Raw genomic sequence first — 26,341 nt, 5'->3', positions numbered from 1 at the left:
ATGAACTAGCAGTCTGTTTCGAATCCACTTGCAGCAGGGCCTTCAGCGTGCCGGCCCCCTCTGGGTGCTCCTTGCTTGTTACTGTTAGGCAGGGACCAATGTTATGCTGCTCTCAGCCCTTGCTAACGACACTTTTGTTTAAGCAAGTCTTCCCTAATGGGCAGCCACAGTTCCAAAATGTTATTGTGTATTTTAATGTTGTCTTTTATTGATGACCACTTGGGAATCCTGTTAGCTAAAGCACTCTGTACAAATCCTAAATGAAGAAATAAATAATCTTTGAATGAATTCCCTTATGATGTCTTGGACAAAGATCTCACGCTGTGTCACATCCTGGTCATTTCCTCATCTCTCTTCTTTCAGAGCCAATCCACCTACTTTTCTATTTCCATTCACAGAACAATATTTATTTTATATCATATTTAATATTTTTAGACTGATCACCCAGCCGAGTGAGATTCTCTGTGCTTCTCTTCCTTCTGGATTCAGTCTTGCACAAATGTAATTACTTTGTCATTCTGCCTAATGTCACACTTATGAAACATTATGCAAAGTAAGTTACCCTTCAAAGTTTGCATTGCTCTGAATTTTGTGATGCTGTTCTCTAATCAAACAATGCATAGAAAATCTGTATATTGGAGAAATGTGCAAAAATTCATTTATGGAAATAATGTGCAAAAATATATTATATTGGAGAAAAATGCATAGATTGGGAGAAACATGCAGAAAAACGAGTACAAATTTCCTGAAAACTATTAAACTGTTTAATCATCATCTCAGATCGATGTGAAAATTGTATAATGCAAACTTAAGACTGGAGAAACAAGAAACAGAGAAACCAATATTTCTGTATTCCTAATCTTAAATTCTGTACATTTCTGTATGCAAACATTGTAGTATGATAGGTAAACCAAACCCAACCAACAGGAAAAACTCCAGTGTCAAGAGTGGAAGGAATGTAAGGAAAGGAGTCATGCAAAGCACAGAATTCAGGAACCAAGGAATAGAGCAAATGTGTAGGACTGTGGCAGGATTCGGGAGCGGGCAGTCCTAGATTCGAGGTAAATAAATGAGGCATTTATTCCAATACATTTTTTGATCAGTATTTACCCCATTTTCATCCTCTGGAGTGGTCACAAACTTGCAATCTGCTGCTGGTCTTGCAAAGTGATTACCAGATCCAAACTATTGCATTTGGTAACCTATGTCCACGTGCAAAATTCACATTAAAATGTGTACTTTAGAAACATGTGCACGAAAATTCGCACCAAGTCTCAATCTGGCATGGACTCAAGTCAGAACAAGCTTTGAGATGGAACTTCAGGTTCTGCTGATCATACGCCCCTAGATCTGGGTATCTTCAAACATGCACAGAAGACAAACGAAAGAGACCAAGGTGCTGAAGGGCCGTAGTCTAAATGCCAATCCTACGATATCCCTTTAGTTGGATAATGTTCATCCTTTCTCTCTGCCCAAAGTGATCTTTTCCACTTTGGTTGGAAACTTTCTCTGGGTGACATGTCGCTGACATTTGTTGGTGATTAAAGAATATTCCGAACATATGGAGCCGCCGTAGGAATGCGCAGCAGGAGTCTGGAGGAGAATTCCATTTGAACTGGTATGTAAACATAGACTAAAGAACAGAATGTGGTTGCCCCATTTTTTCCAACCTGAGTCACTCAAGGCAGAAAGAGCAAAGTCCCACTTAGAGGTGGGGCTCCTGGTCTTTTCAGTCGCTTCAGCAAATTCTCTTAATTTTGTTTCTGGGAAGGTGAAGGAAAAGTATCCACCACTGTGATGGACTCCAGCTGCTTCCCTTTGGAAACACAGAAAAGCAATGGGGTTATTTATGAAAAGTATTTTTAACCCACCCTTCATCCCAAGATACCAAGAACCAAAAATATGACACAATTATAGCACAATAAAAACATAAATATAAGAAAAGCAGACTTAAGTAACTCCCCCAAAAACCCACACACACACTCGGAGCAGACTAAATTCAAAGCAGCAGCCATGCATAGAGCGTCTGGGCAAATAAGCGTCTGGGCGAGTTTGTGAGCCGCCCCGAGGGTTTGTGAGCCACCCCGAGGCTTCGGCGAATGGGGCGGCATAGAAGTTCCCCAAATAAATAGATAAATAAATAAATAAGGATGTTTCAACCTGGCGATCTTGGCATCAGCCAAGCTTGAATGGGGAGAGCCTTCTAGAGACAGGGCGCCACTCTGCTGGGCCCTTCCACGCATTTCCCCTGGCAAACTGGGCCAGAGAAGACCCTCCTCGGAAGATCTTCGGGCAGGTTGTCACTGCACATCCACAAGGGAGAGACCAAGTGTCTGGTAGGCATGTAGAAAGCCGCTCTTGGTCTTGGCTGGCAGGGAAGAGATGCAAGGTCGAAGCTGAGATGGAATGTCCAGCACCACAGGCCCCCCTGACCCCCTTTTTCTGTGTCAGGGCTGGCTATGGATGGCAGACTGTGGAGCTCCAGGCGCCAGTAACCAGGAGTTATGGACATGCCAGTAGTCAGGAGAGGAACAAGACAGGACCGAGGAGCAAGCCAAAAGCCAGGTCCAAAGAATTCAAGCACATGAGCCAGCAGTGTGGCACAGTGGTTAAGAAGGCAAATGCCACCCTTGGATGTATAGCCAGAGCAGTGGTTTCCAGATCTAAGGAGGTGTTGACACTACTCTACATGACTCTGGTGTGTCCACACCTGGAGTACTGCGGCCACTTCTGGGCTCCACATTATAGGAGAGACATGGCTAGGTTAGAATTGGTTCAGCACATGCTCAGAAGAATGGTAGCCAGGTTGGAGGGATGACATATAAGGAGAGATTGAGGGAACTGGGTCTTTTCAGCCTGGAGAAGAGGAGACTCTGAAAGGATCTTTCAGTGACTTCTAAGGAGGTCGTGTGGAAGAAGGCCAGGACCTGTTCTTCCCTGCAATGGAGGGCAGGACACATTCCAATGGGGCAAAGCTCTAGGAACCAGCCTTCAGGCTGGATGTCAGCAAGTACTTCCTGGTGGTTAGGACCCCTAGGATATGGAATGGGCTTCCAAGGGAGGTGGTTGAGGCCAGATCAATGAGGGTGTTCAAGGAAAGATCGGACAACCACATGCTGGGAATTACATGAGCAGAGCTGGCTGAAACCGGGGGTCAGACTAGATGGCCCAGGAGACCCCTTCTGACTCACTTTGTTTCTGTGTTCTATGTTTCTATGAGAACACGCCAGTGTCCAGGTATACCAGGAAGTAGAAGGAAAGGTAATTACATTTGCAGGTGACACAAACCAGGGTGGAATAGCAAGAGATAAGTCACAGGGTGGTATTGATAGGTTAGAATGCTGGACAGAGAACAACAGAATGAAATTAAATAGGAACAAAGGCCTCCTCTTAGAAACAGGAAACCAAATGCATGGCTACAAGATGGGGAACACATGGTTCAACAATACTGCAAATGAGAAGGATCTTGTGGTTGTTGCAGATCACAAGCTGAATATGAGCCAACAATGTGGTGCAGCTGAAAAATAATGGGAATGACTGTAACCTGGGGAGGCTGGGGGCTCTCCCTCACTAGAGACATTCAGGAAGCATCTGGACAGTCATCTGAGAAAGATGGTTTAACTGGGAGACCTGCACTGAGCAGGGGATTGGGCCTGATGGCCTTCTGGCCCCTTCCAACTCTATGATTCTACTGCCCAAGCGAGTCTCAACTGGGACAGGAAGCTCTGGGGCTGTCCTTCCTGTCCAAGAGGATCCAATAGGCAGCCTATTCCCTGGCCTGAAGGTACCAAGCTGCCTAGGCCAGCCTTCCATCATGGTGCTCTCCAGATGTTTTGGATTGCAGCTATCCTGACCGCTGGCCATGCTGGCTGGGGCTTATGGGAGTTGAAGTGCAAAAACTCTGGAGTCCACATGGAGAAACCTGGCTCAGGCAGAAGCATTCCAGTGTGAATGTTACCAGATGGGCAACCACCACGGCGGACCAGAAATGGGAATCTCCAAGAAAACCAACCCCAAAAGGAAAAAGGTCATTCAGTAGTTCCAAAGAAAATTGCAAGGCGTCCTTGATGATATGGTGGAATAAAGGAAAGACGTCCTTCATGGGAAGCTCAGCGGTTGCAGGGATCCCTTTCTCCTCCTTTTTCCGAAAAAGCTGATGAATGGTGATGTCAAGCATAGAAACCGAGAGCCAGCAATGCATTGAGTCCTCCCCTCAAAGAAGACTCTCTGTGGAGTGGGGCTTGGACTGGGCTGGGGTCCTCTGAGGCTGCAGAGTTTGCAAGTGGAAGCAAACTCCATGCTGTATCTCAGAGGGCTTCACTTGACATCACAAGAGACATGGCGATGCCACCACTCCGGGTCACCCTTCCCCCTGATGATCCACTGTGGTCAGCAGACCGGAGCAACTCCTCTGTGGTAACTATTCAGCTCAGAGGAGAGACGAGTTCTAGATGATAGAGGTGTTGGGAACTAAAGGGGAAATTATTCTTGGCTTGGGTTCCAAGGTCAAGCAGATTTGGACTCTTCAGATGAAGAGAGGCCCTGGGAACTGGAATTCTCAGGCACAGAAATGGAGAAGCAGGAGGGCTTATCTCGTGGGCCCCCTTCCATGGAACTCCTTCAGCTGGCTGAGCCTGGTCCACACTTGACCCCAGGCCATGCTGTCATGATCCCTTTTCATAAAAATGTCCTGGGACTCCATCCCTGTGAGCCCGGATTCCACTGTGACATGATTTGTTTGTATGTGAGCATGAGCAAAGAGCTCTGCCGGTGGAGCTGGAGAAAAGTCTTTTCCGTGCAGGCCGGCATGGCTCCGCTCGGGATCCTGGCCGAATTTGCTTCTCTTTCTTCCCCGGAACTGTCTGAGGAGTTGAGACAGAATGGGAACAGGTATCTACTGTCAGTGATGAATGGGTAGGTCTAATTTATTATTATTACTGCTAGTATTTTCACCGTATTTATGATCAGGTCTGTTTCTAATTACCTCAGGCGTGCCCAGAGCAACGGATGGGAGATTTAAACAGAAACCTCTCCCACTTGCGTCAGATATTTGTCAAGCCACAAAAGGAGTCAAGAACTGGAGCATCCAAGGGGATGGCCACGCAAGGGCCTTCGGGGGAGGAAGGGCAACCGTCCGTCAAGCCCTCGGAGCACAGTGCTCAGCAGAAGCCCCGTCATGCAAGGACGTGCATCCCCGTCCAGGCAGTGGCTCCTCTCCCCGGGGCCTTTTGCAAAAGGCCTGTTAAGGAATTGTGGAGACTTCACTGGCACGAGGCTTTGGCTGCCTTTCCGCTGAGGACTGGAGCCCCGTGCAGGTGTTCAAAGTGTGCACATGGGCTCTGCGCGTGCGGAGGGGAAGCCGGCACGAGGGCAGCAGCTCTGTCCCCTTCGCCTCGCCTTCCACTTGTAGAGGGCGGCTGTGCGAAGCAGTGAGATGCCTCGATCCGAGGATCTGTGAGGTGGAAAGCCCTGGGAAATCAGTGCTCTCAGAGGTTCCACTGAGCAATCGCTCTCCACAACAGACATATAGATGCCCTGCATACATGGAGGGCCATGAGAAGGCAATGGACGAATGGGCTGAGTTGTTGCAGCAATCCCTGTTCCACCTCTTCAGGTATGGAGTCCACACATGGGCCAAATCCATGCAGAGGGCCAGTGTGGGGACAGGATCAAGGCGTTTGGAAGAGCATGTTGTGGGAGAACTGGCGGACATGCACCTTCTGTTATCCTTTATGGAACGGTGTGCACATCCCAAACTCCTCAAGTTCTCCTGCGTTCTGTCTGGCCCTGGGAGCAGCCAGGAGGAGCCTGGGCAAAGAGTCCAACGTGGCAGATCAAATGCTTCCTGCGGAGTATCGGCTGTTAGTGGGATCACAGCTACCTCTGGCATGAGGGGAGAAAATGCACCGGGCCCTTCTACAGCACCAGACCCCGAGAAGCTTTCTGAGGAGAACCTGGCAGGACGCCACTCACTTGGGGTGACAGAGGAGGGAACGGAGTGCCCACTCCGCTGCGGAGGACATCGCTGGGGAGTGGAGGCGGGGGCTGACACGCAGAGGTGCAGCATGCTCTTTGAGACGTGTAACCAGATTCCTCATGAGCAAGGCCCTCCTCATGAGTAAGACTTTTGCTGGAGGACTGGTAAGGCACGCAGGGGGTGGGTTGCTCTTCCTATTTAAATCCTCAGTTTCAGGTTGGCCTTTGCTAGAACAGTGGCTTATTTTCCACGCCAGTGCTCTGTGTCTGTGCTCTGGCCTTCTTCCAGTTGCTATGCTACGGACCTTTCGCCGGTAGCTTCTAGTCCATGCAACTGAAGCCTGGAGTCCCGCCTGACTGTGTTTTGGACTGCATTTCTGCTCAACTACTCTCCCATGGTTTGGCCTCAAATCCCGCTCCCAGGAACCACCGACTTGCTAGGTAATATTGCCCTTTGACCATGGCTGTATCTTGACCAGCACTGCCTTGGACTGATCCCATATTGGCCGGAAACTCTAGTGCTTGAGCACTGGCCAACTCGCTTGATGTGCCTCTCAGATTCCTCCCTGTGATTGCCTAGCACAGATTCAGGCCCAGCTACGTCAGGCACTCTGATTCAGCTAGAAGATGAACAAACAGCACTGATGCAGAGCGGAAGCAACATTTCCCTAAGACATTCCTTCCCTCTGAAGGGAGTACCCGTTTGCCATTCTGATGGGCAGCTGCTTCCCACCCCTTTCCAGACAAACATCACTCTTTTTCTGCACTAAACTGGCATCACAGCAAAGCCAAACCTGGTTTGGCTCAGTGACGAGGGAAGTAAGCTGATTCCGAGCGATGGTGTTGCTTTTACTCTGAATGCACATGTTGTTTCCTTTTGAGCCCCCTCCCAAAAAAAGCAGCAAAGGCAGGGGATCCACCAGTTGAGCAGATGCTGAAGGAAGTGTAGCCAAAGTCACACAGAAGAATTCAGCAGTGTAAAGAAACAGAAACAGAGCGAGTCAGAAGGGGCCTCCTGGCCCATCTAGTCTGACCCAGCTCCAGCCAGCTCCGCTCACGACATGCTTCCCATGTGCATGTCTAGCCTCTCTTTGAACACCTGCACCGATGGGGCCTCAACGACCTCTCGTGGAAGCCCATTCCACACCCTCGGGGTCCTGACTGTCAGGAAGTGCTTCCTGGCATCCAAATGCAACCTTGGCTCCCTGAGCTTTGCTCCGTTGGAGCACATCCTGCCCTCCTCTGCAGGGGAGAACAGGCCTCTACCCATCTCCGTGTGACACCCCTTCATGTACCCGTATGTCACCAACAGACCCCCTCTGGGTCTCCTCTTCTCCAGGCTGAAAAGACCCAGTTCCCTCAGTCTCGCCTCATGCGGCATCCCCTGCAAACTGGCCACCAACCTTGTGGCCCCACGCTGCACTGACTCTAACAAAGAAGGCTAGGACTCTTTCACACATGGCTTTGTAAGTGTTCACCTAAGCAACACAATGTGTGAATAGGACTCATGTGCATCACTGGAGAGCCAGGATGGGCTGCAGCTCCCAGAACACTGATACCTGGGAGTGAAGGCAGACAACCACAACCCAGAAGAAGGAGTCACAATAGGTACTTGGAGATGTGTTGTAAGACCAGCTTCTTCCTGGCTTGAAAAGCCAGTTAAGCATTCCCGTGAATCAAATGCTGCTTGCCCCATCAATCTTCTTCCTTCTCCACTGCTTGTTTTGAAGTACTACATGAATGTTGGAATGAAGGAACATGAATCAAATGCTTTAAAAAAAGGTGTGCATTAAAATAGTCGCGAAATTGCTCAAGGATGAGAAAGGCCAGCAAAATGAAGTCATGGGGTAGAACTCATTGGTATATCAGGCCTTACATGCAGAAGCGGCCAGGCAGGACTGGGAACAATCTCTTCCCCAAAAGCTTGGAGAGCAGCAGCCAGTGAGTGTAGACCAGAAGTCCCCAAGTAAACACTCCCATCCACCTTTTTAATATTTATTTATTTTATTTTTATTTATTAAAACATTTCTATGCCGCCCCATTCGCCGAAGCCTCAGGGCGGCTCACAACATAAAATTAAAATACAAGAAATAACAATATAAAATAAGTCGCCCTGGCCAGATAAAATAAGCAAATAATATTAACAATTAAAATGACGCTTAAATAAAAAGGTCCGCCTGGCCATCGTTATTTGTTTTTTGGCGCCAGGCGGACCTCTCTGGGGAGCGCATTCCATAGATTGGGCCCCACCACAGAGAAAGCCATGCATTTGAAAATATCCATAGAAATGCATGCAAATGAGATAGAACCTTTTAGCAATGATCCACAGGTTCCAACCAAGATAGGCCACATTTCTACATAAGTATCCATTTGAAGGGGGCATCTGCAAGTCACCCATTCAAATGCTGAAGGCATCCAAAGCAGAGTGGTAATGCAGTGGCACAAAATCCATCCCTCTGCTGTTCATGGACTAACTCTCATGCTTGGCCATGTCTTAGAAAGCAAGCTGAGCAGAGAGGAAGCCTGCAGGCGCTTGCAGAGCAAAGGCCGTGCAACTAGAACCCTCCTTCCACATCGCGTGCAATGCAAGCAAAGGCTGCCACGTGTGACGTGGGAGAGGGGCACCCCTTGCACAGAGTCGCGTGGGGCTGGGCTGCTTGCCGGGGACTCGGGCCCAGGGCTGCAGCCAAGTGGATGTGTTGGGAATGAAAGGGGTGGTTATTCCTGGCGAGTGTTCCAAGGTCAGGTGGATTCAGACTTGTCGGATGAGGAGGGACCTTGGGAACCAGCATCCCCAGGTGCCGAAATGGAAGAAGTGGAGGGAGGGGCTTATCTCACGGGCAGCCTCCCCAGGCATGCGGGGGGGTGGGGCACTGCAAATAATCGGGATTTATAGTAGCAGGGAGAGGGTGTGGGAGAACCCCTGCAGCCAGCCGACCTGGTACCACTCTTGACCCCATGAAGTGGCATCAGGAGAGAAGGCCATCCAACTTCTCAGCGGATAGACAGGAGGGGTGCCCACCTCCGAAAGGACTCTCCCAGAGGAAGAGTTCTCGGGGCTACTCAAAAGGAGGGCTCTCTGGCACAGTAGCTAGATTGGGTTCAACAAAGTGCTTTGTGTATGCTCAGAGACTCTTTCTTGGTTGGTTGCACTTTGGACAACAAAGAACTTTTGTCAAAGAAGAGCCTCCTGTTTTGGAAATGCAAAGGGGGAAACGGAGCTCCTGCTTGCAGTGGCGTCTGGGTTGCTGAGCCCAGGGAACCTGACAGATTAACACCCCCCAAACAGACTCTTCACACACCCCTAATTGTAGGGCCATTGGTCCATGCCATTAGAGGAGGTAATTGCTCCTTCCAGTGCTGATATGTCAGTCTTTTAGCTGCTGAAAGAGCATAGAAGATGCATTTATACTCACCATATATTAATTTCCATGAAGTAGGTTAATAATTTCAAAGCATGTGTAAATCAGGGAAAGTTAAAGACTATTCCAGTACAAAATCATCTGTGTAAAAACCTCCCCACTGAAAGAAGCAGGAATGACGGATGAGCTGTACTGCGAAGCCCAATAACAGAGTAAAGAGCTCAACTGGATAATCCCTGTTTCAAAATGTTGCAGAGAAAATAAGAGTATTTGGTCTGAGATCCACATGGCTTAAGAGCCACAGAGGTGGCAGGTAGATGCTGAAGCTTTGATCCAGGATTAGGCATTTTGGGCAGTGCCCACAGCAACCTGTCTAATGCCCATATGTGTCCATGGGTCTAAAAAGGTTGTGGGCCCCTGGTGTAGACCAACCTTCACTCGTGTTGCTTTGGACTTCAGCTCCCATCAGCCCTGGCCAATATGCTGAATCTTCAGGGATGCGCAGAGCTGTAGTTCAAGACCTTTGCAGGCTGCCAGGTTGAGGAAGGTCAATAAAGGCAATACTGAGCTAGGCGGACAATGCGGAACTAGGGAGTATAAGGTAGCTTTTCATGTTCCTGGGTGCCAACTGATCGTTTCCATCTGGAACAGTCGCTCAGTGGCCAAAGTTCAATCACAGCTTCTCCAGTTGGGGTTGGAAAAACTGCAGAAACCCCGGAGAGCTGCAGTCTGTGTCGACAAAACTGGGCTGGAGGGACCAAGACAGCTTTCCCACATTGCTCCATGTAGCTCCCGTGCAGCACCTGTGTGGAATTAGTGTTTTCAGAGGGGTAAGTGGTGTTTAGGTTAAATGCAGTGAGACCCTTTTCAGATGGACACTCATCCTGTAAAATGGGACATCAATTCCTTGCTAGTTTGTGATCGTTCTGTGCCTTCAACCCATCTCAGACTGATGGTGACCTTTGAGCATCCTCGAAATTGTCCTCCCCATGATTTTGACTTCCTTTATGGAGTCCATCCATCTCTTATTTTTCTTCCTCGCTCTTAGTAGCCAATCTAGTTTATTGCCTTCTTGCTTTTAGAGGTCTGTATTTTTCAGAGTGGTTGTCAGAAGAGAAATGCGAGGGGTGGTCCCGGGAAGACCTCCTGCCTCTGGTGGTGCAATGCAGACTAGTTGCAGCTGGTTTGGCCTCTCGCTGCCTTGGGAGGTTCTGGTGTGTCGAAAAGATTCTGCAGAGCAGTTGTGGTGTGCAAGGCACAACTGCTGTGTGTGGAGGCCTCTGTGGACCCAGAAACATTACAATGCTATTACTGATCATCTTAAGCAGAGATGGCCCAATTTATAAGCACTGCCTAATGAGAAAAGATTAATTTGAAAGGACAGTCCCCCTAAGATGTGGCTGGAAATGCTAAAAGATGCAAATGTGCAATCTGACGCTCGCTTGCCGCTTTAATGTATTTCTCTATTGTTTCTTTGCGATGTGAGTTTATGAAGAAAGATACTGTGAACTGCAAGTTTCTAAGTGTGATGGGAAGATATTCTTACTAAGGGGAAAAAGATTATAAAAGAACAACAACCACAATAGAGTTGATGGTGTTGATTTTAATGAGCATTATCTCGGATAATGATTAAAAAACCCTAATCGTTTGGTGAAGAATTTTTCGCTTGTCTGCTGTTTTAAAGAATGAAGATTGTTATAGTTGGACATTTGCCAAGCCCAGGGCTTATTGTGGGGGGAGGGAGAAGGGGGTTCGCCACTCATGCCACCTACTGACTCGCTCACTTATCCGGACCCCATTTCTCTCTGGCCCAGAGGAAGCGAGCTTCCACATATCCTGTAGGAAAGATGGGGAAGGGAATTGTGTGTGTGTGTGTGTGTGTGTGTGTGTGTGTGTGTGGGAGGGAGGGAGGGAGGGAGGGAGAAGGGGGCATGAGGTCAGGTTAATTCAAGATCTCAAATGAGGAGGGCCCTCCCCAGTTTTGTGGGGGAGTGCTAAAACCAGCTCCCGACAATAATTTAGTTCCAAAAGCATGTGGTCACTAGGGATATGCCGACATTGGAGAATCCCCCTCCCGCCCCCCAGTTTGTGGAGCATCAGGCACATTGGCTTCTGAATACATGTGCTGCCATTCATTGTGGGAAATCAAAATGGCAGGCAGGCCCTGGCGCTCCTTGGCCCCCTGGGCTGGACAAAGAGTTCTTAAGAGGGGCTTGGAAGCCGTTCCAGAAGTGCCCAGACCCAGCGCATGGAATCAGCATGCACCTGAGCTGACCTTCTTGAATTGCATGTACCACCAGTGCCTGCTATGACTTGAACTTCCAGGTCCGGTCTTTATTTATTTTATATTATTAATTTTAATTTTATATTGTTATTTTTATATTGTATTGCATTTTATTGTGTTGTAAGCCGCCCCGAGGCTTCGGCAAGGGGCGGCATAGAAATGTTCTAATAATAATAATAATAATATTCCCTACATTCATGCAGTGTGTTCATGGCTCTTGCAACCACTTGACACAGTTTGGGATCACTCTGCACTCACACACACATGTGTGAAGTCTCCCATTATTTCTCGCAATACTTTCCGTTCTGACAATCAGCAGCCAATGCATTATTGATGCAAACACGGATGTTCTGCACAAACCTCTTTTCTATATGAAGCTGCTCCCCATTGAGTATTTTGTTGTCACTGTGCCCTCCCTCTGTCGAAATGTTTCTGGTGACAGACTAAGATTGCAAAGGAGTGTTTTCGTAAATAAAAAATGAAGCCTGGGGCACCGAGCCAGGAGACCACCTATTAAAAAATATGTTGACAAAATGGAACTGAATGCATGGATAGCAATGTGATGATAAAAGGCTTTTGTGTGTGTGACTATGACAGAAAGTTTGGAGGAACTAGGAATTGTTTAGCCAAGGGAAAAGAGCAGGAAGGGTGACACCAGAAGGATGACATGACAACGGTGTTCAAATATTTAAAGGTTCCTGCAAAGAGATGGGAGAGCAGCTCCCCATTTGTTCCTCAGGATGGGCAACAGTTCTGAAACTTGCAAGAAGATCCCTTTAAGCTAACAAATACGAAGGGAAACTTTTCAATAGCTCTGCTGTGAGAGGTGCAGGGACAGCAAATATATCCCACAAACTAATATCTTAGGAGCCGCAGCGAAAGAAGCAACAGTTGCCCACTGGTGTTTTGGACTGCAGCTCCCAAAATCTCAGACAGCATGGCCAGTGTTCAGAGATGATGGAAGTTGCAGACAAAAGCACTGTGGTGTGTGTGTGTGTGTGTGTGTGTGTGTGAGGTTTAGTTGTCCAACCCTCCCTTACAGCAAAGTCAATGGCTAAAGTCCAATCCTATTTAAGGTAGACCTATTAAACTGAATGCAATTTAAGCTATGCATGACTAATGGAAGCCCGATTCCTTTCGATGGGTCTACTCTAAGTGGGCCATATGTTTGATTTTACCCAAAGTGTTGACAAGCTAGAAGTGTACAGATTTAGTTAACTCTGCTCCCACGATACTTCCGTTGGCATCTTTTATTCTGTCATCAGCTCACTGATGGAAAAGGGTTGCCTTTTCCTGGAATGGCATTCCAACCGAAGTAATGCACACTTGAGTAGTGTGCTCTAGTGCTAATGCAAATTATTCCAAAGTCCCCCCACTCCAGGTGAAGACCAGTCTGGAAGTCTGCGGCATCTGCACGACTTGGGAAAAGCAGCTCCACTGTGAAATCCTCAGGGTGGATTGATAGAAAGCCGAACATATTAGAATCCCTTGCAGATTTCTCTGACGTGCCCACTAGCAGCTGTTGTTGCATAGACATGTGGTGCCAGCAAGAGATTTTGCAAACAGAAACAGTGATTAGGATCTATAGAGAGGGTCAAAGAGCCATCTGGCGTGAACGGTGATGGGAACTTTGCTGGGAGAGAGAGAGAGAAGCTTGTTTTCAGAGCTCTGCTCATGCATTTTCCCGCTCTGCTCTGACAGGACTGGCACCTTCACACGAGGGTTGTGAGGAACCTCTGTGGAATCCGTTCCTCTCGCGCCCATCGGCGAGCCAAGGCAAGAGGAAGTCAACAAACGCTCGTGGAACAAAGGTTGTGCAACCAGCTGCCTGAGCCAAACCTCCCCTCCTTGCCTTTGGGCTCCAAAGCGCCAATCAATGCTTGGCGAAGCGCCAACCAATGCTTTATTGACACATCACAGCTACCAATGCAAAGAGACTGCTAGAAAACTGAATGAACAACCTCTGCTCATGTGAAGAGAGATGAACCCAAACAGGCATGTCTCCCAAGTCCCTTCGCTTTAGCCATGCTGTGACTCCCGCTGGTGGAAAGCCAGCCAAGACCACCTACGCAAGCCCTCCAACTGGGTAGCTCATCTCTCCCGATGTCTCAGCCGGGGTTGGGGCGAGAGCGGGCACCTGGGCTCCCTTCTCTTCCAAAGCAGGCCTGAGCTCGTGGTCAGCCTGAGAAACTGTGGCAGAGACCTGGATGGCGCTTCAAAGACTTCTGCCACTCTTTGCTCCTTCTGCCTCCTCATCACCTCCTCTTCTCTGCCTTCTTCCGAATCAAAAGATTCAGGGCCTTGGAAAGTCAGCAAAGAGTGCCTGGCCCACAGACGACACCGCCAACCTTCCTCCACATCACGTGCAGCACCAATGAAGCCTGGGATGCCCTTTGTGCCGAGTTTGCACGGGGCTCAATTCCTGGTGAGCGCCGTGTGACCGCCAGCCCCGCTCATCAGGGACATGGGCTCACGACTGCGACGAAGCAGAACGGTGTCCGGGCAGCCGAGCTCAGGGGATCTGATGGATTCTCAGCCCGCAAGAAGTATGCCCCAGGTTGAGAATCACTGATCTAGAGAAAGCACCAGGGAGAGGAAGGGGAATTGCTATGAATTGGTGTTAAGTCCTCAGTCCCAGCGTTCTCCACACACCTGGCACCCCTGCTCCCCCCTCTGAATCACTGTTGCACCCTTGCAAAGGGCACCTGAAATGTTTCCTCCATGCCAGACGTGAGTGTGATCAAAGGATCCTGGAACTCCAAAGAATCTAACGGCTTCTGGACAATTGTGGGAGGCCACAGAATCGCATCCTAAAGCAGAGAATTTGAGCCGCTTTAATTCCAGAAGGGCATGCAGGTAAAGAGTCCAGGTTCTGGATCAGGTTAAGAAACGCAGCCTTGGAACGTGGCCTGGGGGCGGCTGCTGCTCCTTGCAGCTTTGACGTTCCAGCGGTTTGATATCGCACTTCTCAGCAATAATAGACTGTTAAAGAGCGGTGGTAGCACGCTGCTAGTAACTGCTCCCAGTGGAAATAAGAAGAGTAGTAAGTTAAGCGTGCAGCAGAAGTAGCAGCAGCGGCAAGTAGGGAGTGCGAGCGTTCATTTCAGTTGGTTAAACCCCCAAACGTGCTGAGCACGAATGCGAGAGCATTTTTCGGGCCAAGCCTGCATATCCGCTCCCTGAGCTTGCAATCGTGTTTGCAAACAGGGTTCGATTTTTAAAAAGTGTGCTTTCTGGGGGGGAAAAAGTTTTATGTTTTAGGCAGGGGTGGAGAAAAGCATGCATTAAAACCTGGGCACCCAACGTGCACTTTTCCTATTCAGACAACACGATTTCACACTGGGGAAAGGGAGCAAGGCAAACCGGGCTCCGCGGTGGAAACCGGAGACCTCGCACGAGGCCGAGCCGCGCTGGGCATCTCTCGCAGCGACGTGGCTGAAGGCTGCCAGCGCAGGCCTTGTCCCCTGCCCAGCTGAAGAAGGTGGCGCCTGCCAAGCGTCACTGGAGACCTTGGGAACCGGCCGGCTTGGTCTCTGCCGCCGTCCTCCGTCCAGACGCCGCGCGCTCCTCCCCAAACGCGCTTCCCTTTGTGAGCCTCACGGAGAGTTCAGGGTTATTCAATCGCGTGGGCCTCACCCAGGGAAGACCATTTGCCGAGCGGAGGCCCTGTAAGGCGATGCGCCATTGTCTCTTTGCCAGTCCTTGTGCCCGAGGAGCAGCGGAGATATTCCAGACCTCCTCTGGCCGATCAGCAGAGAGCTGCCCTCCTGGCGGGGGCCTGCAGTCCTCTCCTCGACTTGCAAACTGCTCTCATCTGTCATGCCTGTCATTGCTTTATGGCTTAATGCAGCACGTAAGTGCTTAAAAAGGCAGAGGGGAAGGGAGGAATCGCGGAGCTGGGATTGCCCCAGCACGGGATCCAGAGTTTGGGCTCCCCCCACTGCTCAAGCTCCTCTGCGTCGACACCTGAGCCCCGAGAGCTGCGCCTCCCTTCTGCTCGCTCCTCCTGAGTTGCTGCTGGAGCCCCGATCTGTTCTGACTCCTCCAAAGATCCTGTTTCAGAGTTTGCGCAAGTAAGAATGGCAGGGTGGGGACCCCTTGGCGAATCTGGGGTGCCAGCACCGCAGGGGTCCCATTGCAGCCAACGTCTGAGCCAGAACTTGCTCCCTGGCATTGTTCCCCATATGGCCCCACCCTCTTTGCCCTAAACACCGATCCTTTGATGCTTTACTGGGTTTGGTGCCACCCCCCCCCCCCATTCTAAGAGACTGACATGTTTCTCCATGACTGGCAGGAGTCGCTTTCCGCTAAAATATGCCAGGATTTGGGGCATGTTGCCCCCAGTCACTGCTGAATGCAGGTCCAGAGAGCTTCTGCAAAACTGGACTTGGGGCCTTGGGCTGAAAGAGCTCTCTCTTTTTATCTTCTCCGGCTCGCCACCCCTGCTGTTCTTCCATTCTTGCTGCCTCCTCTGGCTGGAAGGAAGGGAGCGAGTATGTTGTGGGAGATGGGGACCTTCGGGGAGGGCTTTGGGGGAGGGGATGTTTACCTGCGGTGGGGAGCATTTTTCCAAGTGCTTAGACTGGCTGAAAGAATGCTTGGGTGTTGGCTTGCTTCATTCCTTCTTCAAGCACTTGGGTCATTGCTGAGGGGATCCAAGGGGAGTGCAGAAAGGTTCTCCCATCCCTCTGAGAAGGCAGCCCCATCCTGAGCCAGCCATCTGTGTGGCATTTCACCTTCATCCACAGTCCACCCATGGTTCCCTTGAAGCGCATCCTAAGCAGAGCCTTTCTCAAGTTGCAGGCATGGTGAGCATCTGCGCCCACCTGAGCACCAATCCAAAAGGGAGATTCTTTCACCAGCAATGCATTTCAAGAGCGGGCAGATCCTGCACCGGGCAGGGCTGCTGAAGGGCCAGCAAGATGGACTCGACCCCTCCTAGCCACAGGCCCCTGAAAGGGGCTCCGCAAAGCCCACCAAAGAAAATTTGACACGGTGCTCCATTTCTGCACTCAGATGTCCATCCTTACGTTGCAGGGCTAACTAAAAGGGATGGGAACAGCCTCGTGTGCCCGGCCCATTGGCATGGTGGAGAACGCTTTTACAACAGGTGTGTGGCAGGTCAGGAGCTGCCTCTTTCCCCCTCTCCCCGCCTGTACACAACCCTTCGGGGCACTTTTCTCTCAGCCCAACACTATAACAGGAGCAACAGAAGTGGGTCGACCCTCTTCTTGGATGAGGGGCAGTGGGCAGGAATCAGTCCTCTCACCTGTATGCCTCTTGGTGAAAAAAAAATGCTATACCAGGATGGGCAACCCAGTCCCTTGTTTTGGATTACAGGTCCCATCAGCCTCACCAGCATGGCCAATGCCCACAGATTCTGGGAGTCACAGTCCATGCTGCCTCTGTCTGCACGAGGCCCAGTCTTGCCTGCTCCGTCCACGAACAGCGTGGCTGCCTTGCCACACCTAGCTGGCCTTCCTGACAAGCCCGAAGTAAAGCTGAGCCAGCATGGGAACCTCAGATGTGGGGCTAAGTTTAGCCCTGTGGTGTTCTCTAGATGGCCGCCTCCCCTGGCGTAACCCCCTCGCCCTCAAACACCCACTGCTGCGTGGCTTCCCAGCTTTTGTGCAGCGCTCCCTTGGGATTGTCCGGAGGAGCTTCAAGCTGCAACATGGCGCATTCGTTGCTCTTGGGCCAGCGCCGTGTGCCTTGGCACCACCCCGTGGCTCTGGCTCCACCCACCCGAGAGCGTCTTTGCTTTTGCCTTTGGCTCCGCCGTCCCGAGCACAGGGTTCACCTCCACTGCCCCGCTAGCTGCCCACCCGCCCAAGGTCCCAGGGGTGGCCGCAGTCTCCTGCCCAGGTGGGTAGCAACAGGAGGCCACCGGCCCTGCCATGGCACGTGGCACAGTTCCCTGCACAGGTGAGCCGACGCTGCTGGGATGAAGTGGGAGCACATGCGGGGCGGCGGCAGCCACACCATTCCAGGAAATGAGGCTGATTTCCCAAGGTTCCTTCTTGGAAAAGAATTTCCCGTCGTGCTTGCTTGCTTGCTTGCTTGCTTGCTTCCTGTCTTTCCTTTCCTTTCTTTTTCTTTTTTTCCTGTCCCTTCCTCTCTTCCCTCCTCCTTCCCTCGAGTGTGTTTGAAGACGAGGTAATAAATAATAAAAATGCATATGGAATTTGAATATGAATGATAAGAGCAGCTGTGTGTATCCATTATGAATGAACATAAACAGAAATGTATAAACTGAGATTTGGGGGGCTTTGGGAAGAATTAGTGTCTTTGTTCCTGGATTTTTTTCCTATCAGAGCTTGAACCAAAGCCATTAGCCGAAACTTCCCTGCATCAGTCAAAGCCAGGAGCTTCATTTTGCCTTGGCCGCGAGCCACCCTGAATTCTCTTCAACAGCTCGGTTAGACCTAATCCTAACAAATTTGCCCGGAGAAGTGGTTCTCTTATTACAGAGCCTCATTTGAATGCTTTCCAAGGTTAATTTCGGCTACCTCGGCTTCAAAATATCTCCCCACCCCCTGCCCGTTACCACTTCCCATGCCCCCTTATTTTTCCCGTGCACTCCCTCCCCCCCCCCCCCCCCCCCCAGCCTGGGCAGAACGTCTCTGATCTCAATGCCGCTCAAACCCCAAAGACGCAATTGGTTTTAAATTAGAAAATAATACTCTGTGCGTGTTTTTGCTTTCTTTTACCGCACATGGTTACAGAGTTTACCCAGAGGGAAGTTCCAAAGCCAAGTGATTTACTTTGTAAAATTAATTGTAGCTTTCATGGGTTGAAATGGCCCCCGAGGACAATACCCGACAGGCATTTACTCTTGTAATGTTATTGACTTAGCTTATAATCTGATTCCCGTTACCCTATTTCCTTCGACCCCCTCCTCGCATCCATCGCTGTGGCACGGCTTCCAGTGCTTTTCTGGTCTTTATGGGCCTTCGCGCTGCGAAGTTATAGGCCAGGCGTCCCGGAGTCTCCAAGCGGAGTGGGAGCTCCGTCCTCCGAAGGACCAGTTGCCAGCGGGGAATGGAAGCTGGGCGTCTGCATCTCGCGTTTATAAGGCTGACGGGCCGTGGGGGTTGCAGCAGACTACAGAAGGAGACATAAGCTCACTGTGGAGGGAAAGGGGACGGGAAGAGGACCCCCTTAATTCAGCACTGTGGCCGTCAGATCCATCCGTTAAGCATCTAAGGGGGCAGGGAAGCAGCGACGGACACTTAAAAGGCTTACATGAAGAGAAGATGGATATATGGCTGGGGTCCTCAAATTGTTTACTCCTCCTGTGGGAGTTGAAAATGACAGAAGCCCATCTGTCCGCAGGCAGTGCTGGAAGGTTGGAGCCAGTTGCAAGACGGTGGCGGGGCACGAAAGTGCTGGCCGTTCCTGATAAAATTTTATCCCGTTGACGAAACCCTCTCTGGAAGCAGCTACATTCTGCACCACCATTTCCCCCTTGTAGCAGGGAGTTCTGCAGTTGAGTTCTTCACAAGTGCAGTGCAGACTTTGGCTCTGGGGTTACCATTTCTCTGCCTTCCTGCACCAGGGAGAATTGGCAAGGCCAGGGACGTTAAGCAGGGAGACTTTCCACTGTACGCTGTTTTCCTCCAGCTGCCATAAAATATTCATACCGATCTCCTGTCATTTCTTCTCCCTTGTTTCTTTCACATCAAACTTCGCCCCAACTGCCATTTTTTCATCCCTTCTTCCTCCTGCTTTTGTGCTAACACTTCCCTGTAACAGCTTTCCTTCTTCATCCCTTTCCTCTTTATCTCTGGCTGTTAAAAATTGCTCTTGTCCTGCTTTCTGGGCACCTCCTTCCGCCACACCTTGCCTAGGCAGGGCACTTGGCTCAACCCAGGTGCGGGGCTGTCCAGCCAAGAGGTGCCAGGTGTTCTGTGCCATGGAGCCCCTCTTGAAAACGGGCTGAGGCGAGGGATGCTCGGAAGAGCAATGCCCAGGATGACTGGGGTTCTCCTTTCGCGCCTGGCTTACTCTGCATGAAACTTGTACGAACCAAGCAGCTGTTGCGCAAGACATTTGTACAAGTTTCGCCAAATTTGCCCATGTTTCCAATTTTGAACGGCTCTCTTCCTTGGACTAACAGCTGATTCAGTCCACGGAGGTAATTTGCTCAAATTGAACTGGGAATAGGCAATGAGATGAATGTGAGCACATGTCTGGCAATTTGCAACTCTTTCTGGCAGAAGCATGCTTGCGCTCACGTTTGCATTTGGAGCATCTATCGGGACATTCCTGCATGTTTTGTAAGCAACAGCTTTTTAATGCATTCCTCCACCTACCTGTGGGTTCACAATGTCTGATGGAGTCTGTGGGTAAATCCTAAGAGACTCTAACACTGTCATCCTGACTCTGCAGTTCAGGCTCTCCAACAGCCTCCGTTCTTCATTAAACTACATTTTGGAAAAGTAGAGAAAAGTTTGAGCCTAAAATCTGTCCCTGAGCTTTTGCTTGTATTGTGTGACTGTTACAACAGCATCTGGACATCCTGCTGTGTCTAGAGGACGGCTGTGGATGGCCAAGTGTCCTACTTTACAGAGGACAAGCCTCTATTTGAAGATGCCTTCGATTTGAACAAGTGCCCAGTCCAAATCCTCTCCTCAGGGAGGAGAGCAAGGATGGGGAGTTAATTTACCTTTCAGCAACGGGGCGGCAGACTCCCCTGGTTACTGCCTTCCCATTTTGGCCAGGTGTCTTCTATTTTAATTTAATTATACTTGCTATTTCTAAATTTGCACTTGTGCATAGGTATTTGCATATGCAAATATCATGTGCACGTGTGCCCCGTTTTGGCCTCTTCTGTGGCAGTGTGCCAAGGGTGAGCCATTTTGGAGCCTGGAAGCATTGCTGCGCCTTTAATCTCATATGCATCATTGTTTACTTGCACAGAAAGAAAATATAAAATGCTTGCTTTGGCCTGGTAAACTTCTGGCCTGCCTGTTCCCCTGAACAGACTGCCTCTCCAAATGAACTGGGCATCTGGAGAAGAGATTTTTTTATGGAGATACATATTTGTTCAACATATGTTTAGAACTGCTCGTTACACTATAATTTCCTCATAACAGGTTGGATTCTCTGCTTTGCACTTTCCCCTACTCAAATCTTTATTGTTTCCTTGACAAAATAAACTCCATTGTGCTTTTTATGGCTGTCCTGGATGCGAGTTTAAAAGGGGTATGAGACAGAGGCATCCCAAGGCACAGCGGTTCTGTGTGGGGAGAGATGCCGTGGAATTCGGCTTAGGTTACCAGCGCACAGTGCGCTCCACTGTCCCACTCTGTGCAGGGCTGCCAAATGCCAGATTTTACAGGCCCAGATAGAACTTTATCCTCTTGGATGCTTACCAGAGTTGGAGAATGCGAAGGCAGGAAAACAATTACGAGTGAGCCCTTGCAAGCCACGATGGCTCCCTCCGGCAACAAATGCCCAATTCTCCGGGTAAGGGCAGGGCCAGGGGTAGGCAGGGCTGGCCACTGGCCAAGAGTCCACCCTGCAGCAGGTCACTGGCAAGAGCTCCGGGGACCGGCTTCTCCTCTTCACTTTGCAGCCGGCGTGCTCTCCTGCTGCTCGTTCTCGCACGGGCGTGAGATGAAACAGCCGCAGATGGTAGGGCCCATGACTTGGCCTGCCAAGCAAGCAACCGGGAGCCCTGATGGGGAAGGGCTTGAGGGGCAAGAGCAGCTGGGGAGAGAGCTGAGGAGAAGGCAGTCTCCCTGACAGAGGGGCTGACTGGGATGCCTTGCCAGCATTCGTCACACTCGCACAGAAGTAGGTCCCACAGTGATGAATGGGGCACCATTTCAGACTAATAGCCCCCTCCTCGAGAGGTTGATCTAGAAGGCGATCGCACTGCGTTTGTGGGCCTTCTTCCCCAGCCTTACAAGCTGCATATGTGGTCCCAAAGACTAAATTGCCTCCATACTCCCTAGCTGAGACTGTGCAAGTGTCGGAGCTGACAATCGATTTCAAAATTAATAGCAAATGTGGAAGGCTGTGATCCAAGCTCACTGGAAGGGGAGCATCACCAGTGAATGGGTGGCAGGCGTCAAAGAAACCTGGCTCAGGCTTAGAGGCACATGGTAGTCTCCAGCACTGCCCTTTGTTCGGCCTCTTGGGGGAAGGGGCCGAGGCAAAATCCTGCCCTCTCCTCCAGCCCCGGGGAGATGCCTCAGGTGCATGCACAGTTCCAGGCGGGCTGGTCATTTGCTTTTGCTTTGGAGCTGCAAGTTACGGGAGCATCCACTGCAGTGTAGAATTGCCGTCTCCCATGCTGAGGACTGCAGCTGAAAAGCAGGACGGAAGCCTGGTAGGGAAGCCATCTCCTTCCCCTGGTGCACTGGGCAGGTCACACCTGCCTCCCAACCCAGCACACTGCAGGAGAAGAGGAAGAAGAAAGCCGGTTCCAAATGCACACCCCCCCCCGCCGCCCCACCACCCTCAGCTGACTGTCTTCTGTCTTTCATGACCTTCGCAGCCACTCCAGTTCCAGTTAACCATCTGTGGCCGTTTCAGACAGCCAGGAGGAAGCGTGAAATACCAGAATCAATGGGATGCATGGATTGGGCTGTCAGCGAACAAGCCATTCTCTTCAGAAATAGAAACTATTCTGCCTCTGCTCACTCTGCCTTCCTTTTGCTACGATGACAGCACAATTAAACCCTCCCCTTTTCCTTTCGCAAGGAACTCAAGGCAGTTTACAAGGCTTTTCCCCTCTCCGTACTTTCTAACAACAACCCTGGGAGATAGGTCGATCTGAGACTGAATGGCTCACCCAGAGTCATCCAGTGAGCTTCATGGCCAAGTGGGAACTGGAACTCAGAGCTCCCAAGTCCCACTCTAACCACTACCCTACACTGTTACCCTGGAAGAAACTATCTGCACATTGCTTGTATTGTGTTTCGCTGAGCACTACAGCAGCCTTCCTCAACCTGGTGCCCTGCAAGATCATTGGATTAGAACTCCCATCATCCCTGCCCAAGTTGTTGTTGTTGTTAGTCGCAAAGTCATGTCCGACCCATCGTGACCCCATGGACAACACTCCTCCAGGCCTTCCTGTCCTCCACCATCCTCGGAGTCCACTCAAGCTCACACCAACTGCCTCAGTGACTCCATCCAGCCACCTCATCCTCTGCCATCCCCTTCTTCTTTTGCCGTCTATTGTTCCCAGCATCAGGCTCTTCACCAGGGAGTCCTTCCTTCTCATTAGGTGACCAAAGTATGTGAGTTTCATCTTCAGTATCTGGCCTTCTAAAGAGCAGTCAGGGTTGATCTCCTCTAGGACTGACCGGTTTGATCACCTTGTGGTCCAAGGGACTCGCAGAGTCTCCTCCAGCACCACAATTCAAAGGCCTCAATCCTTCGGCGCTCAGCCTTCCTTATGGCCCAGCTTTCACAGCCATACATTGCAACTGGGAAAACCATAGCCTTGACCCATGAGGGGACTGTAATTTAACACATCCTGGGGATTCCTGGGAGGGAACTTTTTGTAACCCAGCAGTGCATGGAAACAGCAAACCAAAAAATGTCAGTGATGCTGTTATTCTCTGCACCTCTCCCTACAAAAAGCAATTCAGAATGCTTGTATAATAAAGGTCTAATTAAACACACACTTTCTAGCAAAGCAAACTGTTCATAATTCATCACTGAAAGAGAGTGAATAAAGAAACCTGGTGACTGTACAGAACAAGTCTTTTAGAGGGGTGCGAAAGAAGGCGAGCCCTCTTCTGGCCAAGGGGATCGGGCCATCTTCCTCTGGCCTAGGGGATGAATCTCTAAGATAACAGGATTCTGTCAAAGAAACACCTCATACCTTAACCCAGCCCATGATCCGTCACCCATGGCTCCCCTCAGACATGCCACTTCCTGGCGGTTTTCAACACAAAAGCTAATCATACACCACTGCTTCATGAAAGATGCAAAGGCTCATGAAAGATGCAGAATTGCTCCCCCCCCACTCGCTGCAATTAATCTGCAACAATTTCATGAGATTTCTCTCCCTCGCCAGGCACCACAAGACGTTCTAAGGCAGGAAGCCTGGCCTGTCAGGCCTTGATGGCTTCAGCAGAATGCGGGAGAGATTTGGCTCTTTATCCACTCCAGGCCTCAGCCTGAACTTTAAGGAGCTGCCCATGGTGCTGAGCCTCACTCACCTTGACTAGCTCCTTTAATGTCCAGCCCTTGTCCGCAGCCGCCATTGGATACCTGCGGTGTGAAGCAGGCTGCCTTTTCCGGCACTGATTGCTTTGCCAGTGACTCCTTAGCATCTCAGGCCTTATTCATCAACTCCGTCCTTTGAAGAGGTTCCAGGGATATTCACCCTGCAGAGCTGTCCCTCCCCATCCCTTTCACTGGACAGGTGCAACATCCTGGGTTATTCGGATAACAGGATTACCTGCTTCTGCAGAGGTGGGAAACCCACAACAGAGGTTCCCAATGACGTTCGGGGTAAGTGGAAGAGATAACATATAAAGCCCTAAACAGCTTAGGGCCTCATTATCTGAAGGAACATCTCCACCCATATGTACCTACCCACACCATAAAATCATCTCCAGAGGTGCTTCTCCGGGAGCCGCCTTTAAAGGCTGTGAAAGTGCAGCTACTCAGGGAAGGGTCTTTTCGGTAGTGGCACCTCATTTATGGAATTCGCTCCCCAGAGAAGTACGTCTAGGCACTGACACTGTACATGCATTTTAATGTTTAAACAATATTTTATCAATATCTACCATCAGGTCTTCATTTTACTTTTGTTCTGGCCCCTGTTTTTATTCATTTTATTAAGATTCTGTATTTATCGTTTTGTTTAATTATGTTGTAAATGATTCTGCTTAGTTTTACTGATTGTTTTACTGGAATGTTTTATTGACTGTTACTCTATTTGAATATATTGTATTAAGGTTTGGATTTTATTGAGTGCAAACCATTCAGAGAGCAGTTGGCTGAGTGAGTGGTATACAAATTTTAAATAAATAAGTTAATAAATTAATAAAGTCACCTGGAAGCGAATAAAGCACCGGCTGAGGCCAGAAGCATTCCATACCCCTGAATTAAAGCTCCTGTAGCTGCCATGGGAGAAAGGTTCGTGCCCCCCCCCCCCCCGCCCAGCAACACCAGTGGAGACAAGACAGTATAAAGGGATATGGGTAAAATAATGAAAAATGCAGTGACTTTGCAGCCTTTCTTTATCTGCCATGGCATTTGCTTTGCCACGAAGGGCAAGGGTTCCCATCGGACTCAATGACTCTTGTGTGGCATAATAGGCAGACTAGACCTCCATCGCTTCTTTTGCCAGCTGTCTTTTCCAGGGTGTTGTCTCTGAACTTGTCTCTGAACTCCGACGACCTCACAGTTTTGGCTGCCCTCCTGGGCTTTGTTTTCTTTTTAAAGCTCACCTAATGGAGGCAGCCAGGTAGAAGGAAGGAGTGTGGGGATTTTGCCTCCATCCATTTCCTCTCGTTGATGTGCGATTTTTCTGTCCATGCATTATACATTTGCTTTGCCCCCTTCTGAAAAACAGAAGGTTGAAAAACCTGTTCCGGACACTCCAGCAGAGCATCATCCCAGGACAGCCTCAGGCTTAATTGGTCATTACCCAGACTGCAGGAATTAACACCTGCTCTGTGTATTGTTTCTCTTCTTCTGTCGTGAAGAAGGGAATTAAACTTCTTTCTTAAATTTTGTCCCGATGATTTTATCACTCCCCATGTACAGTGTGGTGGCAGGAATTAATTTCAAGAGGCATTCCACATGTATATGTGAAGACTGCATGAGGATTTCATAGAGTCTGTGTTTTAAGAGAACTTCCTTGAATTTTAGTTCTTGGACTAATGTGTGGATCCGAACACCCTACTTTGGAGGCATTTATGAATGTTTGCTACAAATCATATGTCAAAGAAGAACCAAAATACATACCAAAATGCACATGTTAAGTTAAAATGCATTAAAATGTGCATGTTAAAGTAGAATGCTTTAAACAGCAGAATTTTGTGGGAAAAAAGACATTCAGATGTGCATATTAGCACAAAATACCTCAAAATATAAGTTGTGCTAAAAAGATGCATTAAAAATAATGCACATGCTTGTGAACTCATGTTGTGCTGTGTTATTACAAGCTTATGTAGAAACAGGATGGAAGAAACTTGTGAATGAATGGGAAAAAAGACATTCAGATGTGCATGTTAGCACAAACTACCTCAAAATACAAATTGTGCTGAAAAGATGCATTAAAAATAATGCACATGCTTGTGAACTCGTGTTGTGTTGTATTATTACAAGCTGAGGAAGAAACAGAATGGAAGAAATTTGTGAATGAACACCCAGAGAAGTGATATGGAGAGGAAATCCATCTGTCCTTAGTATGTAAATATTAATTAATATTAATTAAAATATTAATTAATAGTTGGCACTGGATGGTAAAATGATCCTGTATCCCATCTAGAGCAGCATAAGGTTTCCAGACATGGCAGCCAGTTGCCTCTGAGGTGACCTGAAGCCAGGCGTGAAAGAAACTGCCAGTTCAGGAAAGGCCATGAATGGCCTCTTTGCCCCAGGAGATGGTCTTCTTGGTTGTGGCTCCGCATCCATGGAATGCCCTCCCTCAGGAGGCCCACCGGGCCCCTACATAGTTGCCTTTCTATATTTCCCAGGCATTTGAGGATTGAACGTTGCATTGCTGTGAGCACCCCTTCGT

This window comes from Varanus komodoensis, unplaced genomic scaffold, assembly GCF_004798865.1.
Source record: "Varanus komodoensis strain SLA01 unplaced genomic scaffold, ASM479886v1 scaffold28, whole genome shotgun sequence".
Taxonomy (NCBI): domain Eukaryota; kingdom Metazoa; phylum Chordata; class Lepidosauria; order Squamata; family Varanidae; genus Varanus; species Varanus komodoensis.
Note: the sequence above shows the minus strand (reverse complement) of the source record.